Genomic DNA, 16,516 nt, shown 5'->3' on the forward strand with positions numbered 1-16,516 from the left:
ATAAGGGTGTTCCAGTGTGCCAATCAGAATTGGTAAAAATGGTCACTAGCCTGAAGTGACAATTTTAAAAGCAGAGAGAGCATAAGCACTGAGATTCTGGTTAGCAGAGCCTAAGTGACAGAGTTAGGCACCACACAGGGAACACATTCAGGCCACAAACTATGAGCACTGGGGTCCTGGCTATCAGGGTCCCAGTGAGACATATAAAACACACTGACAAATAGGGTTTCCACTATGAGCACTGGGGTTCTGGTTAGCAGGATCCCAGTGAGACAGTAAAAACACCCTGACATATACTCACAAACAGGCCAAAAGTGGGGGTAACAAGGCTAGAAAGAGGCTACCTTCCTACACCTGTTAAGTAGCAAAACCCAGCACTAATCGGGTGCAGTGGGCCTCTCAGGCATTTTAGGGCATAGCTAACCTACAGAGCATCACAATACACTATATTAATCCTTCACCACATACATGGCATACCATAGTGTGATACAGCACAGCATGATGCAGCATTGCATAACATAGCCTAACAGGGTACCCATAGCATGGAGTGAAATACCGTAACGTAATACTGATATGCAATGACAGAGCATGATGTTGCATTACATACAGTAACCTAGCATGGCACACCATAACACAGTTTTGCATACCACTTCTTAGTGTGTTTGAACATTGCATCCAGAACATCTAGGGACAATACCATCACACTTTTACACTGTGGGAGTAATGTTATATATATTACTACCACATAAAACATATAAAGGGGTGGAAAATAAGAGGATGTGGCATATGAAAGTAAGAAAGGGTTTTTGTGAAGATATAATGCCCCAAACAATTGATATGTCCTATCACCACATAAAAAAGGCAGACACTCTGAGACAGCAGTAGAATTCAAAAGCAGCGGCTTTTGTATATACATATGTAGATGTATTCACTGAAAAAACAAAGGTTACAGGGACATTATAGTTAGGTTGATGTGTTATCCATCCTAAACCTTAGAAATTCAGCAGTTAAAGTTATAGTTATACTTATGCTAAGAAACTATAACTCTTTGCCCAAAGTTACTCTCCGGCCTGAGTTATAGTTATCACAGCTGGGTTGGTGAAACCTAAGTGCACAGACCCCCTTTCACCTCCACTCTCCCCCTCCCGTGGGCCAGCCCCGCACCGCCCTTCACATGCTGCTGGCAGAGCCAGGAGCTGAAAAATAAAATTATAATGAGATATTGTTTTATTTTTCAGCTCCTGGCTTAGCCGGGGGGGCGACACTCCTTCTCCATTGAGAAGGAGCCACCCCTGGTGTGTACAAATGCTTTACACATTGCCTCTGAGATAAGCTGGACTGCTTGTGCCAAGCTACCAAAGGGGTGAGTGGGGGTTATTTTGGCTGTCCGACTCCCTTATCTTGACTAGAGTGAGTGTTCCTATTTGGACAGGGTGCAAACCACTGCCATCTGGAGACCCCATTTCTAACCTATGTATGATACCTGCTATAGTTAGGATCATGTTTCCATAGGAAATGCAATTTTGTGTTGCTAATAATGCTAATAACTTTGGTGCAGTTTGTTGAATGTGCTCAAAACATTTCAAGTAGTGCTCTTCTTTGCCTAGTTTGTGCATCAAAAGTTTCAGGGTGATTCATCAAGTGGGAGCCGAGAAAAAAGGAGAGTCCCAAAACATATATTCCCTATTCATTTTCCTACAGGAACTTCAGACACAGCTACAGACAAACCATTGAACAGATTTACACCAAATTTGGCAGAAGTCTAGAAAGAGTGCTTTTTGCATTTTGGTGTGAATCCACTCAGTGGTTTTAGATCAACTCATGCTCAAAAACTTCTACATCTAGGGACGTGGAGGCTCACCTCAGCCACAAAATGGTGGCAGCCATCTTAGGAATTGGGACTGATCCCAAGTCCTAAAAAAATTAACAAAAAGACACAAATGGTCAGGGCACACAGCCGCCCACCCCGGGCCAATCTGGCCCCAAGCAGCCCATCCCCCAGGTCCTGGCCAATTATTAGAGTGGGATCACACAGCCTGCCTCCCTGGGCTGATTTCAGTCCCGTGGACCCCAACCTCTGGGGCCCAGCCAAGAAAGGGTGGGCCACCTGGTGACCACCTGAGGCATCCACTGCATCCTTGATTGGAGCCTCAGAGGCAGCCGGCATTTCTCCCTCCCACAGGGATCAGCTGGAAATGCTGCTCCCAGTGGTGCAGGAGCAATATTCAGATCTGTTTCTCTCCCTGCGTCACTGCGGGCAAGGAAACAGATCTGAGGTTGGCTAACACAAGCGGGATAATTTTTCAAGCTTCAGGCCTCTGGGAGTGGACTTCATGCTTGCTCTGACTTGGCAAGAGCATTGAAATTGGTCCCACGAAGCGAGAGAAAAAACAGGTTCCCCTACTCATGCCGGTGCAGGCAGGGAAACTGCAATGTCCCAGGAATGGACACTCCAAGACACAACAGGAACCAGCTCTGGTGATGGGTTCCTGGGGCCTTTAATGGTTCTGGGGGGAGTCACATGCCCCCCTTTCCCTTTCTAAGTGCATTTAGGCCCAGGGGCCTAAATTGGCCCAGAAAGGGGGGGGCACGTGTAGGAAGGTGGCTTTCTTCTAGCATGGTTACCCCCATTTTTGCCCTATTTGTCAGTGTTTGTCAGTGTGTTTTTACTGTCTCACTGGGATCCTGCTAGTCAGGACCCCAGTGCTCATAGTTTGTGGCCTATATGTGTTGTCAGTATGCTTGACTGTGTCACTGGAGTTCTGCTAACCACAACTCCAGTGCTTATGCTCTCTCTGTTTACCATATTTGTCACTATAGTTTAGTGACTCCATATCCCAATTCAAATTGGCATACTGGAACCCCCTTATAAGTCCCTAGTATATGGTACCTAGGCACCCAGGGCATTGGGGTTCCAGGAGATCTTTATGGGCTGCAGCATTTCTTTTGCCATCCATAAGGAGCTCATACAAACACTCCTTCAGGACTGCCACTGCAGCCTGAGTGAAATAGTGCACACACTATTTCACAGCCATTTTCACTGCACCAGGTAACTTATAAGTCACCTATATGTCTACCCCTCAGTTACTGAAAGCTAGGGGCAAAGTTACTGTGTGTGAGGGCACCCTTGCACTAGAAAAGGTGCCCCCATGTTGTCCAGGACCAATTTTCCAGACTTCATGAGTACGGGGACACCACCATTAAAAGTGTGCACTACATACATGTCTATACATATATGTAGCTTCACAATGGTAACTCCGAATATGGCGATGTGAGGTGTCTAAGATTGTGAAATTGAATCCCCAATCCAAATGTGACATTGGGGGGCCACTTGCATGCACCCTGAGGGCTCCACCATAGGCCCCCAGTACTGCCAAACCAGCTCCCTGAGGTTTCCACTGCAGCCCCAGCTGCTGCCACCTCATTGACAGGTTTCTGCCCTCCGGGGGATTGAGCAGCTCAATCCCAGGAAGGCAGAACAATGCATTTCCTTTAGGAGAGGGGTGTTACACCCTCTCCCATTGGAAATAGGTGTTACAGGCATGGGAGAGGTATCCTCCCAGAGCCTCTGGAAATGCTTTGAAGGGCACAAACGGTATCCTCCTTGCATAATTTAGTTTACATTGGTTCAGGGACCACCCATCACTGCTCTGGCACAAAACTGGACAAAAGAAAGAGGAGTGACCACTCCTCTGTCCATCACCACCCATGGGTGGTGCCCAGAGCTCCTCCAAAGTGTCCCTGGAATTAGCCATCTTAGATTATAAGGTGTGGGGACCCTCTAGGTGCATCTGAGTGAACAGTGCCAGCAGGTGACGTCAGAGACCTCTCCTGATAGGTGCATACCTGGTTAGGTAGCCAATACCCCTCTCGGGGCTATTTGGGGTCTCTCCTCTGGGTGTTTCCTCAGATTTGGTTTGCAAGACTCCACCAGGACTCCTCTGCATCCTCTGCCTCACCTTCTGACCGTCGGATCAACTGCAGACTGCTCCAGGAACTCTGTAACTGCAACAAAGTATCCAAGAAGGCTACTGTGACCCTGCAACGTCAGCTCCAGCCAGCAACTGCAATAGTTTCCAGGTTGTGCATGCTCTGAGGACTGCCTGTCTTCATTCTACACCAGAATGACCAAAGGAATCTCCTGTGGAGTGAGGTAGTCACTTCAGAAAGCACCTCTCTGCAACAACAACCAGTACTCTGGGACTCCTCTCCTGTCGACGAGCATGATCCCTGCAACACAGGTGGTGGGTCAAAGTGATCCTGACTGTCCAAAGGTCTAGCTGTCCAAATTTGGTGACGGTAAGAGCTATTCTCCCTGTGCCAGACAATACCCCTGTGCACTGCGTCTTCTGCAGCTCCTTGGGCTTCGGTGCACTTCTTCCAAAAGTTCTTTGTGCACAGCGTAGCTTAGGTCCCCAGCACTCTATCCTGTGACGCTCAGCTCCCTGAGTTGTTCTCCGGTGGCGTGGGATCCCTTTGTGTATTGCTGTGACAATCACAATTTGCAACTCATTTGTCCCTGTGTCCTGGGACTCCTGTGGGTGCTGCCTGGTCTTTGGAGGGCTCTCTGAAGTGCAGAGAGCCCCCCTCTGTCTCCTCCATCCACGTCGAGACCCCCAGGTCCCTCCTGGGCCCGGGCAGCACCTCTTTGCCACAAAAGGTGTCCTTGGTCTAATTTTTTTCCAGAAACATTTATTTTCCTTTTCTTTGTAAGTTCTATTCCTGATTCCTGTTTAGTATCTTCTTCTGCTTGTTTCAAAGCATTGGGAGAGTAACCTGGACCTAAATCTCCTTTTCAGCCCCCTGGAAATTTCTTTCAAATTCATTGTCCATGAACCATTTTCTTTTAATTCCTAACACTTACCTATAGGGGATACTCCATTTGAGTTTCCAGGTATGGTGACTTGTAGCATGGAAAACATTATTGGTTGCTGTGCACTTTCTGAACAGCATGGTTTCCAATTTCAGTTTTTTCATAAACACTAAGGTATCCAAAAATTCAATTATTTCATGACTGATAGTGTGGGTTAATCAAATATTGTAGGGATTGATGTTCAGATTACTGAACTATTCCTCAAATTCCCCTACATCTCCATCCCATATCACGAAAAGATAATGTATGTAGCGTAACCAGATAACAATCTTCTTCAGAATTATTCATGCTGTTCTTCTTATGCAATCTCTCTTTCCAACCATACCATAGTGAGATTCATATAGCTGGGAGCAGCAGAATTTCTTATGGCTGGGCTACGTATCTTATGGTACACCTAATTTCTAGTGAGAAAGTAGTTATTTTTCAAAACGATTTCCAACATTTCCAACAGAATATTCATACAATTGAATTTGGCTATGTTTTCATTTTTTCAAAAGATAACTGCATGATTTTAAAACTAAGTCATGGTCAATGCAGCTACATAGTGATACCACATCCATCATGTTGAGTTGATACCCTTTTTGCCAAGGGATGTTTTGTAGGTGGCACAGAAAATAATTTCTACTGCACAGATATGAATTTAAATGCTGCAATATTTGTACCAAAAATATATTCAGATTTTTTTAGGTTCTTTCAAATAGAGATACAATACTGGAAACGACTGGTGTCCCTTGTGGTTCTTTTGTATCCTATGTACTTTAGGTATGAAATAAATTGGAGGCATAACTGGATATTCGACCATCAAAAAATGTTTCTCTTCCTCACTAAGGAGACCTGAGTCTTTCCAATTTGTGACATTGTCCCAATTAATATCAGTGATATGTTTGATAGGGTATTTAGACCTCTTCTGTAACAATTCACATCTTTTAACTGGTGGTATGTTTCCTTCATTTAGTTACTTCAAGATTAAATTACTATGTTTCCATATGTATCCACATGTATAATTATTAATTGACAAAGTCTTCCTTAATACCTGCAGAGCATCACATTCCTTTTTGTTCTAGTTACGTCTTTTAGTATTAGACCTCTGTAGTTTCTCTATTTCTCTCATTACACAATCGTGAAAAATGTCAATTTTTCCCTGGTGGTAGGTGAGAACAGAATGTGGATTTTTCTTTAAGGTCGCTTAAACATGCCCCAATTTGCATAATGCAAAGTCCCTCCCAAACTTCCTATTTGGTGATGTTTTGCATCTTGCTGCCTTTGACTATGCCATTTTAAGTTGGAATGTAAATTTCCATCGTAGTTATAAATGCCCAACTCAGGGTTAAACGTAACTAATTAAGGCAAAACCAAGTTTGGTGCACACTAAGGCCCTCATTACAACCTTGGCGGTCGGTGATAAAGTGGTGTTAATACCGCCAATAGGCCGGCGGTAATACATGCGGGACTAGGACCATGGTGGAAACAGCTCAGACAGACAGCCACTTTAACACACTGACCACCAGGGCAGAATCAACAGGCACCATGCCGGTAACCGCCTACATCCAGGCGGAAGACAATGTTCCGCCCACTGTAACATGACACACCAATCCTCCACCTTTTCCGGGGCTGTACCAACGAAATCAAAAGCCTGGTGGAAACACTGCACAGAAGGGAAACAACTCACCTCTGGAGACTCAGGGAACAACCACGCCACCATGTAGCCCGAGTTGCATGTCTTCCCGGTGTTTTACGTCCTGCTCCACTACGAACACCAATGACAGCGAAGACGACCATGGTAAGTACTGCCACCTAGCACACAGGGCAAGGGGGGGGGAGGAAAAAGAGAGTGACACTCACAGGCAACACGCAACACCCCCAACACCATACACACAAGCAGATGCATTTACATAACATATCCACCCCATACCCTACAGAATAATTCAAGGACAACTACTATAGAGCAAAAAGAGTGTAATAAGATAAATATAGTAGAAATACGTGCATCCAAATCAAAAAGTATATACATATTTACAATGCAAGGGACACTGCCCAGTCCTCAATGTCTGTGGGCCACAGGGCCACATCACCAAGTCCAAGGCCCCACCTCACTCCTGCAACAACATGGAGAGAACACTGCAGGGGCACCAGGTCGAAAATAGACAGGAACCTGAGGGGGCGAGGAATGGGGGTCACCTCAGCCAGAAGATGGTACAATGCCACTGATCCTGGAGGGGGCAACATGACCTGTGCTCTGTCCTGGGGAGTGCAAGGCCACAGTCTCCAAGTGGGTGACTTGCCCACTGGCTCTGAAGGGGGCAACATGCTCCGTGCTCTGTCCTGGGGAGTGCAAAGCCACATTCTCTCATGTGGGTGACTTGCCCACTGGCTCTGAAAGGGGCAAGATGCCCTGTGCTCTGTCCTGGGGAGTGATAGGCCACAGTCTCTCAGGTGGGTGTCTTACCCACTGGTTCTGGAGGGGGCATTGTGCCCAGTGAGCTTCATCCTGGGGAGGATGTGGTGAGTGGATGGCATCTCCACTGGTTCTGGAGGGGGCATCGTGCCCAGTGAGCTTCATCCTTGGGAGGATAGGGTGAGTGGATGGCTTCTCCACTGGTGATGGAGGGGGGATCGTGCCCAGTGATGCAGAACTTGGGTAGTGCAAGGTCACAGTCTCTCAGCTGGGTGTCATACCCACACGATTCGCAGGGTCCAGGCCGCACAACAGCCCATGGACGCAGGACTACACACTGTCCACCGGCGGTGACGGCTGTTCAGTGGTGGCAGTGGTGGTGCTGCTGCTGGCAGTGGTGGGGAGAGGCTCCAGCCCATCCCCTGCAGCCTTGGACATCTGTCCACTGGGGCTGCTGCTGCTGGTGGTGGTACTGGTGGCGGTGCTGGCAGTGGTGGGGGGAGGATCCAGCCCATCCCATGCAGCCTTGGACGGCTGCCCACTAGGGCTGCTGCTGCTGGTGGCTGTGCTGGTGGCATTGCTGGCAGTGGTGGGGGAGGCTCCAACCCATCCCCTGCAGCCTCAGACCGCTGCCCACTGGGGCTGCTGATGCTGGTGGTGGTGCTGGTGGCGGTACTGGCAGTGGTGGGGGGAGGCTCCAGCCCATCCTTTGCAGCCTCGGCCTGCTGCCCACTGGGGCTGCTGCTGCTGGTGGCAGCGCTGGTGGCGGTGCTGGTGGTAGTGGTGCTGCTTGCGGAGCTGGTGGTGGTAGTGGTGGGGGGAGGCTCCAGCCCATTCCCTGCAGCCTCGGACGGCTGCACCACCATGGTCGGTGGTGTGGCTCTGACTGAGTCCCAGCACCAGGCCTCTTGTCCTTTCTGCCTGCTGGTGCAGGCCCCTTGCCCTTCCTGCCAGCAGCTGGGGATGGCTCCTTGCCCTTCCTTGCAGCAGCTGGGGGCGCCTCCTTGCCCTTCCTTGCAGCAGCTGGGGGTGCCTTATTGCCCTTCCTTGCAGCACTTGGGGCAGGCACCATTTCCATGTGGCTGGCTGGTGCATGTGGTCCTCTTCCATCTGAAGTAGCTGCGGACACTACCATGCCCGTGGACTGGGTGGCTTAGGTGCTTGCCTGGGTTTTCATCACTCTGGCTTGACGTGAGGGACGGGGGGAGGAGGGGTAGGGAAAAGGTCAATGGTGGAGAGGGAAAACTTCTTAGGGACATTGGGGTGGGGAGAGGGAGAAGGTGTGGGAGTGGAGGAAGAGGAAGTGGTTGTAGGAGGTGTCGGTCTGCTGTGTTTGGGTGCAGGTGCATGGGCTGGATGCTGTTGTGAGGTGGATGGCTTTTGGGTATCTGAGTGCTTGCGTTTGTGTACTTTGGGAGGAGGGGAGCACAGACACAGTGGGTTAGGACACAGGGGACATGTGCATGGAAGTGGGGGTGGTGACTGCCAGTGAGGGGTGTGCTCTGATAGGTGTGCTGGTGATGTGGTAGTGGATGAGGATGTAGTGCATGCAGGAGTGAGTGGAGACGCTACTGGGAGGGAGGTGGAGGACGAGGAGGAGGGGGACACAGTGGAGGCAGTGGATGTTGGTATGTCTGCATCTGGATGGTGTTTTTGTGAGTGTCTGTGGGATAATGTGTGGTGCTTGTGTTTGCCATGTCCATTCTTCTGTGTTGTCCTGTGTGTATGCTCGTCTGCATGTGTGCTTGGGATAGGTTGGGGTTGAGGGGAATGGGATTGGGTAGAGGAAGTTGGAGGGGGGAAGGTGGAAACAGGGACAATGGCTGCCATCAGAGAGGAGGCCAGAGCCTGGATTGATCTCTGTTGGGCCGCCAAGCCAGTGTGAATGCCCTCCAGAAATGCATTGGACTGTTGCATTTGGGCTGCCATCGCCTGGATGCCATTCACAATGGTTAACTTCTCAACAGAGATGGATCTCAGGGGGTAAATAGCCTCCTCACTCAGGGCAGCAGGGCTAACTGGGGCAGGGCCTGAGGAGTCTGGGGCAAAGGAGATGCCCACCCTCCTGGGTGAGTGGGCACGGGAAACTCACTGAGGGGCTGCTGGGAGGTCGGTGCTTGTACTGGGAGTGGAGCCTGTACCTGTAGCTGGGGTGGGCACAGAGGTGTCCACCACCATCAGGGAGCTTCCATCGGAGGAGGTATCCATGTCTGAACTGTCCCTTCCAGTCTCCGCTGTAGTGCTCCCCTCGCCCTTTTTCCCTCTGGTGCCCTCACCGTCGTTGGACTCGGCCTCCTGGGTCCTCTGGGATGCAGCTACCTCCTTCGCCAGTGCCTCTGCTCCTCTGCCAGATAATGCTAATGCACATAAGGACAGGGTGACAAAACAAAAAGTGGGGGAGAGACAAAGGATACACTTGGTCAATGGTAGCACCAATACCACTGATGGCGTACACAACACACTCACACACAAGGAACAGCCCTACGCATTAATGCACTACCAGTCACAATGCTAGTCACCAGCCCATGGATAGGGACACCTAACACCAATTGCATCAGACCTGAGACCCACAGACCCCTGCCCAGTAGTGGATGCCTACTAGCTTGGTTGGAGGACTTTCACATCAGAACCCTGCCCAACATGGGACCTACTCTGCAATGTCAGGCCTGGCCTAGGGGCACCCACAGGCCCACATCCCCACCCGGATACCACCCTACCAGATGTAAGTAGTAATAAAGTGCACTGTACACGCCCCCTTGTTGCTGCTGTGATGCCCCAAGCGCCCATCCAGCTGCGGATAGGCCACCGCCAGTATGCAGGCCATCGGGGGGGTCAGGGTTCGACGGTCACCCCTTCCTCCTTGGGAGGCCATCCCTAGCTGGGCCTTCGGTGTCTTCCGTGCCCAGCATCTCAGGTCCTCCCACCGTTTCTGACAGTGGGTGCTCCGCCTGCCGTAGGCCTCCAGGGTCCGCACGTCCTTGGCCATGGAATGCCATATACCCTTCTTTTGATTGACGCTGACCTGCAGAGGAAATATACACAACAGTATTAGTCCGACCGTCCTGCCTGTTACACTCATGGCCCACCATGCCCCATCCCATCCCGATTATCACAGACATGGCCCAGCATACATGCTGCACGCTGCCCAGGGCCCATCCACCCACCCACCTGTACACGAGGCCTTCACACACAGCACTCCATGCATTCACGCCCCATACATCGTACTCACGGTGTACTCACCTGTTAGTCTGGAGGCCCATACACCAGTTGGTACTGGGTAGGACCCTATCCACCAGTTGTTCCAACTCCGCCGAGGTGAAGGCAGTCACACAAGCCATGGTTGGTTCCAGACACAGGTCACAGCAGCACATGCAGTGTAGGTCCTCTCCCGTTGAAGGTCAGGTAGCAAGTGAGTGAACAGATAGAAAATGGCGGTCATGTGCCGTCACCGCAGGCGTATATCACTACTGGCCACTGTACCCCATAGCCCCCTATATAAACCAATGAGGAGATGCATGGCGGTTCTCGACCGACTCCAGCAACGGCGCACAACGTCAGCAGAATTACCCCATTTCCACATGTCCCTCCATACAGGACAGGCGGACGCCATTTCAGAGGGCGGGGGCAGGCCATGGATCCTAACTGCGTCACAGTACACAAATACACATTATGGACCTATCCCACAACATTATTGTAACAATCACAAAATGCATTGCACTGTAGTAGTTAGAATGTACAGATAATGACCAACTACTCACTCTTTTGCCCCATATTTTGCAACCACTGCGGATGAATAGGAGATGGAGACATCCCCCCATGTATAGAGCCCTGGTGGACTTGGCAACAATGGGGGGCAGGCACATTATCTCACCTATAGACTTGACAGAGCCACAATCACAGAGCTGTGTGCCCAACTGGAGCCTGACCTAGTATCTGCTATCTGTCACTCCACTGGGATCCCCCCTCTTGTGCAAGTGCTATCTGTGCTCCATTTCCTGGCAACTGGCTCTTTCCAAGTGACAGTTGGCTTGGCAGCAGGAATGTCACAGCCAATGTTCTCAATAGTGCTGTCCAGAGTGTCGTCTGCCCTGATTAAACACATGTGCAGCTACATCATTTCCCCCCAGGTGGAGGATTTAACCACAATGAAAACTGACTTCTATGCAATGGGACATATCCCCGACATCAATGGGGCGAAAGATGGGGCACAGATTGCATTTTTCCCCTTCCGGCAATATGAACAGGTCTTTAGAAATCGAAAGAGTTTTCACTCCATGAATGTCCAGATGGTGTGCCTGGCGGACCAGTACATTTCCCATGTCTGTGCTAAATATCCTGGGTCTGTGCATGATGCTTCTATCCTGTGGAATAGCAGCATCCCAAATGTGATGGCCCAACTCCAGAGGCACCGGGTGTGGCTAATAGGTGAGCCCTGGTTACCAACCAGTGGATGTTATTGTATGGGTATGGTATGGGCCCTAAGGGTGAGTGTGTGGCTAGAGGTTGTCCCTCGATATTTGCAGGTGACTCTGGTTACCCCAACCTCTCATGGCTACTGACCCCTGTGCGGAATCCCAGGACAAGGGCAGAGGAACGTTACAATGAGGCACATGGGCGAACAAGATGGATTATAGAAAGGACCTTCGGCCTCCTGAAGGCCGGGTTTCGTTGCCTCCATCTAACAGGTGGATCCCTGTGCTACTCACCCAAGAAGGTCTGCCAGATCATCGTGGCATGCTGTATGTTGCACAACCTTGCCTTGCACCGTCATGTGCCTTTTCTGCAGGGGGAGGAGGCTGGAGATGGCAGTGTGGCAGCCGTTGGTCCCGATGAACAGTGAAGATGAGGAGGCAGAGGATGAGGATGAGAACAACAAAAGTGCAGTCATTCGTCAATACTTCCAATGAGACACAAGTAAGACAGTTTTATTTAGCATATCATAGACAGTTTGATGTGTGACATTGTCAGTGGCAGGCTGTGGATTCCTACTTCTATGCCCACTCACTGTACCTTTTGGCATCTCTTTTTGCAGATGTTGGTGCCCCACTATAGATCCTGGTGTGTTCAGTGCAGCCAACTACAAGTCTTTGCTATGTAATCATTACTGTACAGTTGAATTGCAATGTTTGAACATTGTTAATCGAATATATTTTAAATTGATTTGAGCATGCAACATACTTGTATTTTTTCAAAGGGTGTTTATTTAAGTGCTAAGGAGTAGGGGGGCAAGTGCATTTGGCTGGGGTGACGATGGAGGAAAGTCCAAGTTAGAGTCTAGTCTATTTGTAACACAGGTGCAGTGTCCAAGGGGGCATAGGAAGGGGAGCAATGGCAGTTCAAGGTGGACAGGGTGACAGAGTGGGACACAAGAGTGACATTCAGGAGAGTCTTATTTCCTGGTGGGGGTCTTGGAAATAGTCTCTGGCTTCTGCCTGGATCACAGGGAACGTTTGCAGGGTGGTTCTCCTTCAGAAAGGGGGAGGGGTGCTGGTGGCCTGTTGGTCCTGTGGCGGGGCCTCCTGTCCACTAGTGTCAGCAGAGTTGGAGGGCTGTTCAGTATTCTGGCTGGTGGCAGGTGCCCGCTGTTGTGACACTGCCTCCCGCATAGTGTTTGCCATGTCAGCCAGCACCCCTGCAATGGAGACCAGGGTGGTGTTAATGGCTTCAAGTCCTCCCTGATCCCCAGGTACTGTCCCTCCTGCAGCCACATGTTCTCCTGCAACTTGTCCAGGATCTGGCCCAGAGTATCCTGGGAATGTTGGTATGCTCCCAGGATCGCGGTGGGTGTCTCCTGGAGGGTCGGTTCCCTGGGCCTGTCCTCCCCAGTCACACAGCAGTCCTCCCAGCTTCCCTGTTGTCCTGTGCCTCTGTCCCCTGAACCGTGTGCCCACTGCCACTGACCCCATGTCCCTGATTGTCTTGGGTTTGTGGGGTGGCCTGGGGTCCATGTGATGGACACACTGCTGATTGACGTCTCCTGGAAACAGAGGTATGGACCTGCTGGGTGGTTGCTGTGCTGGTGTTTCCTGAGGGGGAAGTTCTGTGGTGGTGTGCAAGTGTGCCTGGGTAACCGACTGTACAGAGGTCCCTAATGGGCCAGGTTGGTCATCCAGATCCAGGCGACCAGAGCTGCTGTCATCACTGTGGGCCTCTTCTGGGGGGACTGGATGTTTCTGGTACCTCTTCACCGGTGACATTGGCTGGGTTACCTGTGTGGATGTAAATGCAGTGTTATTTTATCTGCGTATGACATCATGTGCATGGGTGTGTTGCCCTCCAAGGGTGTTATTGCCCTGCCAGCTTTGCCTTGGGGAGGTGTTATTTGGTGGGCTAGGTGATTCCCCCTAGTGTGCATGCTTTAGAGATTGTTGTCCATGCAGGTCTGTGAGTGGTGCTCATGCACTGGTGTTGCATGCAGGGCTTGGCATTGGAATGGGTGGGTTGGGATGGGTGGGTTGTGATGGTGGGGTGTGTGGGAGGTGGTGGAGTGATGGGAGTGAGGGTGAGGTTGGGGGTATGTGATGCATGCAGGTAGGGGGGTGAAAGTAGTAAAGAGTTGACTTACCAGAGTCCAGTCCTCCTCCTACTCCTGCCAGGCCCTCAGGATGCATGATTGCGAAGACCTGCTCCTCCCATGTTGTCAGTTGTGGGGGAGGAAGTGGGGGTCCACCGCCAGTCCTCTGTACAGCCAGTTGGTGTCTTGCTGCAATGGAACGCACCTTCCCCCGTAGGTCGTTCCACCTCTTCCTGATGTCATCCCTTGTTCTGGGGTGATGTCCCACGGTGTTGACCCTGTCCACGATCCTCTGCCATAGCTCCATCTTTTCATGCAATGGATATCTGCTGCACCTGTGATCCAAATAGCTGTGGCTATACCCAGATGATTTCCTCCACCATGACCCTTAGCTCCTCCTCAGAGAACCTGGGGTGTTGTTGTCATGCCATGGGTGTAGTGTGAGTGGTGTGGGTGAGGGTCTGTAGGGTGACGTGTTGGGGTGTGTGATGTGGGGTGCGTGGGTGGTGAATAGGTGATGGTTGTGTGTGGCTGCGGTCTTGTCTGTGGTCTTGCTATCTCTCTTGTAGCAATTGTTTGTATTTGTAAAGGGTTGCGGTTAATATGGGTGTGTGTGTGTATAGTATGTGGGTGTGGTGTGTGTATGGGTGTCAGGTGTGTGTAGTTTGAATTAACCAATGTGGTGTAGTTTTGTTTGAAGTGTGTATTTTGAGCGCGGCGGTATGTACCACCAATGGTTTACCGCTATTGAATGCCCGCCGTGGTGATTCGTGGGTCATACTGTTGTGGGGGTTGTTCTGTTGGCGTAACGGTGTGGGTTTTGATAGCGCCACTTTATCACTGACCTTGGGTGTGGCGGACTTTTGTGTGTGGCTGAATAGTGACAGATTGGTGTGTGTGTCATAATATGGGTAGAGGATATCTGCTGCAGCTGAGGTATGTTGGGGGCAGTCGGCATGGTGGTAAGTGGGATGTACCGCCAATGTCATAATGAGGGCCTAAGTATTTTCGCCCTTACCCAAAGAAGACTCTGTGGCTGAAGAATCCCTCCGACTCCTTCCATCATGGGCACAAACTGAAGGGAAAAGCAGTGGCTGCAGGTGTAACGTCCTCCCCAGCCTGGTACCCACTGAATGACGAAGCCACAGACAGGAGCTGTAAATCACACGTCTTTATACACACCGCCCCCAAAACAATTCTTGAAGCTGGGAAGTGGGAAGAAAAAAGTGCTTTATTTTAAATAAATCACATTTCCAGTTTTTAATTATGTATTTCGACAGAATGTCTTAATCACATACAAAAGTAGGAATGATGTTTGGCCCTTCTATATTATCCTACTATTCTTTCACTGATGCAAGCAATGTATTCTGGTTGATGTAGTCCAGCATTATTGTTACATATTTTAGCAAATCTTTAAAGAAAAACATTGTTATAAATCTTCATGCAGTATCTCCAGTGTATTCCACCCGTACACCATATAATACATATATATACACATATATATACATATATATATATATATCTATATACATATATATATATATATACATACATATATATAGATAGATAGATATATAGATATATAGATATAGATATATATATACATATATATATATGAAATTCCAAGAAAAGAAACCACTGCACATTTCTCCTGAAAAATCACAGTGTTTAATCCACGCCAACAAACACCAACATGTTTCAACTCTGAAGAAGTCAACTCTTTTGAGTTAAAACACGTTGTGGTTTCTTTCCTTGGAATTTTTATTTGAGGAGGATTGGTCTAACTCCTACCACTAACACCGGCAGTTTGTGTGCACATTGTCTAATTTATAACCAGTTGTTTAAAAAATATATATAGATATATAGGTATATATATATAGATATATAAATATATATATATATCTATATATCTATATATATATAGATATATAGATATATATATATAAAAAAAAATCCCTTTCAAGGTTACAGTTACGCATTAATTATGCAAAAAAGAAGAACTCTGGGTAGTTCCCAAGTTTAGGTGGAGAGCATCTCTAGTAAGGAGCACCCTGCAACACCAGCGACACTCTAAATTTGCTCACCTCAAATGTTTGTTTATCTAGCAAAGTTTTTAAGCATTGGATCAGCACAGTGCTATCCATGCCGAGCTAGATAGTGACAAAGGGGGTTATTACAACTTTGGAGGAGGTGTTAATCCGTCTCAAAAGTGACGGTAAAGTGACGGATATACCACCAGCCGTATTACGAGTCCATTATATCCTATGGAACTCGTAATACAGCTGGTGGTATATCCTTCACATTTGGGACGGAATAACATCTCCTCCAAAGTTGTAATAACCCCCAAAGTCTTTTGCCATTTGTACAGCAAAGTCTTTTTTGTACATATATATATATATATATTTTACCTAGTGGCGGTCGCCACTTGGTAATTATAGTTAGGACTTAATTTCCATAGGAAGAGTGTTTTTTGTTTTGCCTATAACTTTGGCATTGCTTGATCAATCTTCACAAAATTTTCAAAAAGTGTACTTTGCTAATTTCATCTTCTATTTTGAAAGTTTTGAGGTGATCTGTTTAGCGAGGCTGAGAAAAAGGGGGCGGGGGGGCAAATGCGTTTTCCCATTCATTTTTCCATAGGACCTTTAGACACACCTACAGCACGAACCACTGAATGGAATTACACCAAATTTAGCACAAAGCTAGCTCCTGTTCTGCAGATCACACTTTTTGT

The sequence above is a fragment of the Pleurodeles waltl genome, chromosome 2_2 (assembly GCF_031143425.1).
Source record: "Pleurodeles waltl isolate 20211129_DDA chromosome 2_2, aPleWal1.hap1.20221129, whole genome shotgun sequence".
Lineage (NCBI taxonomy): Eukaryota > Metazoa > Chordata > Amphibia > Caudata > Salamandridae > Pleurodeles > Pleurodeles waltl.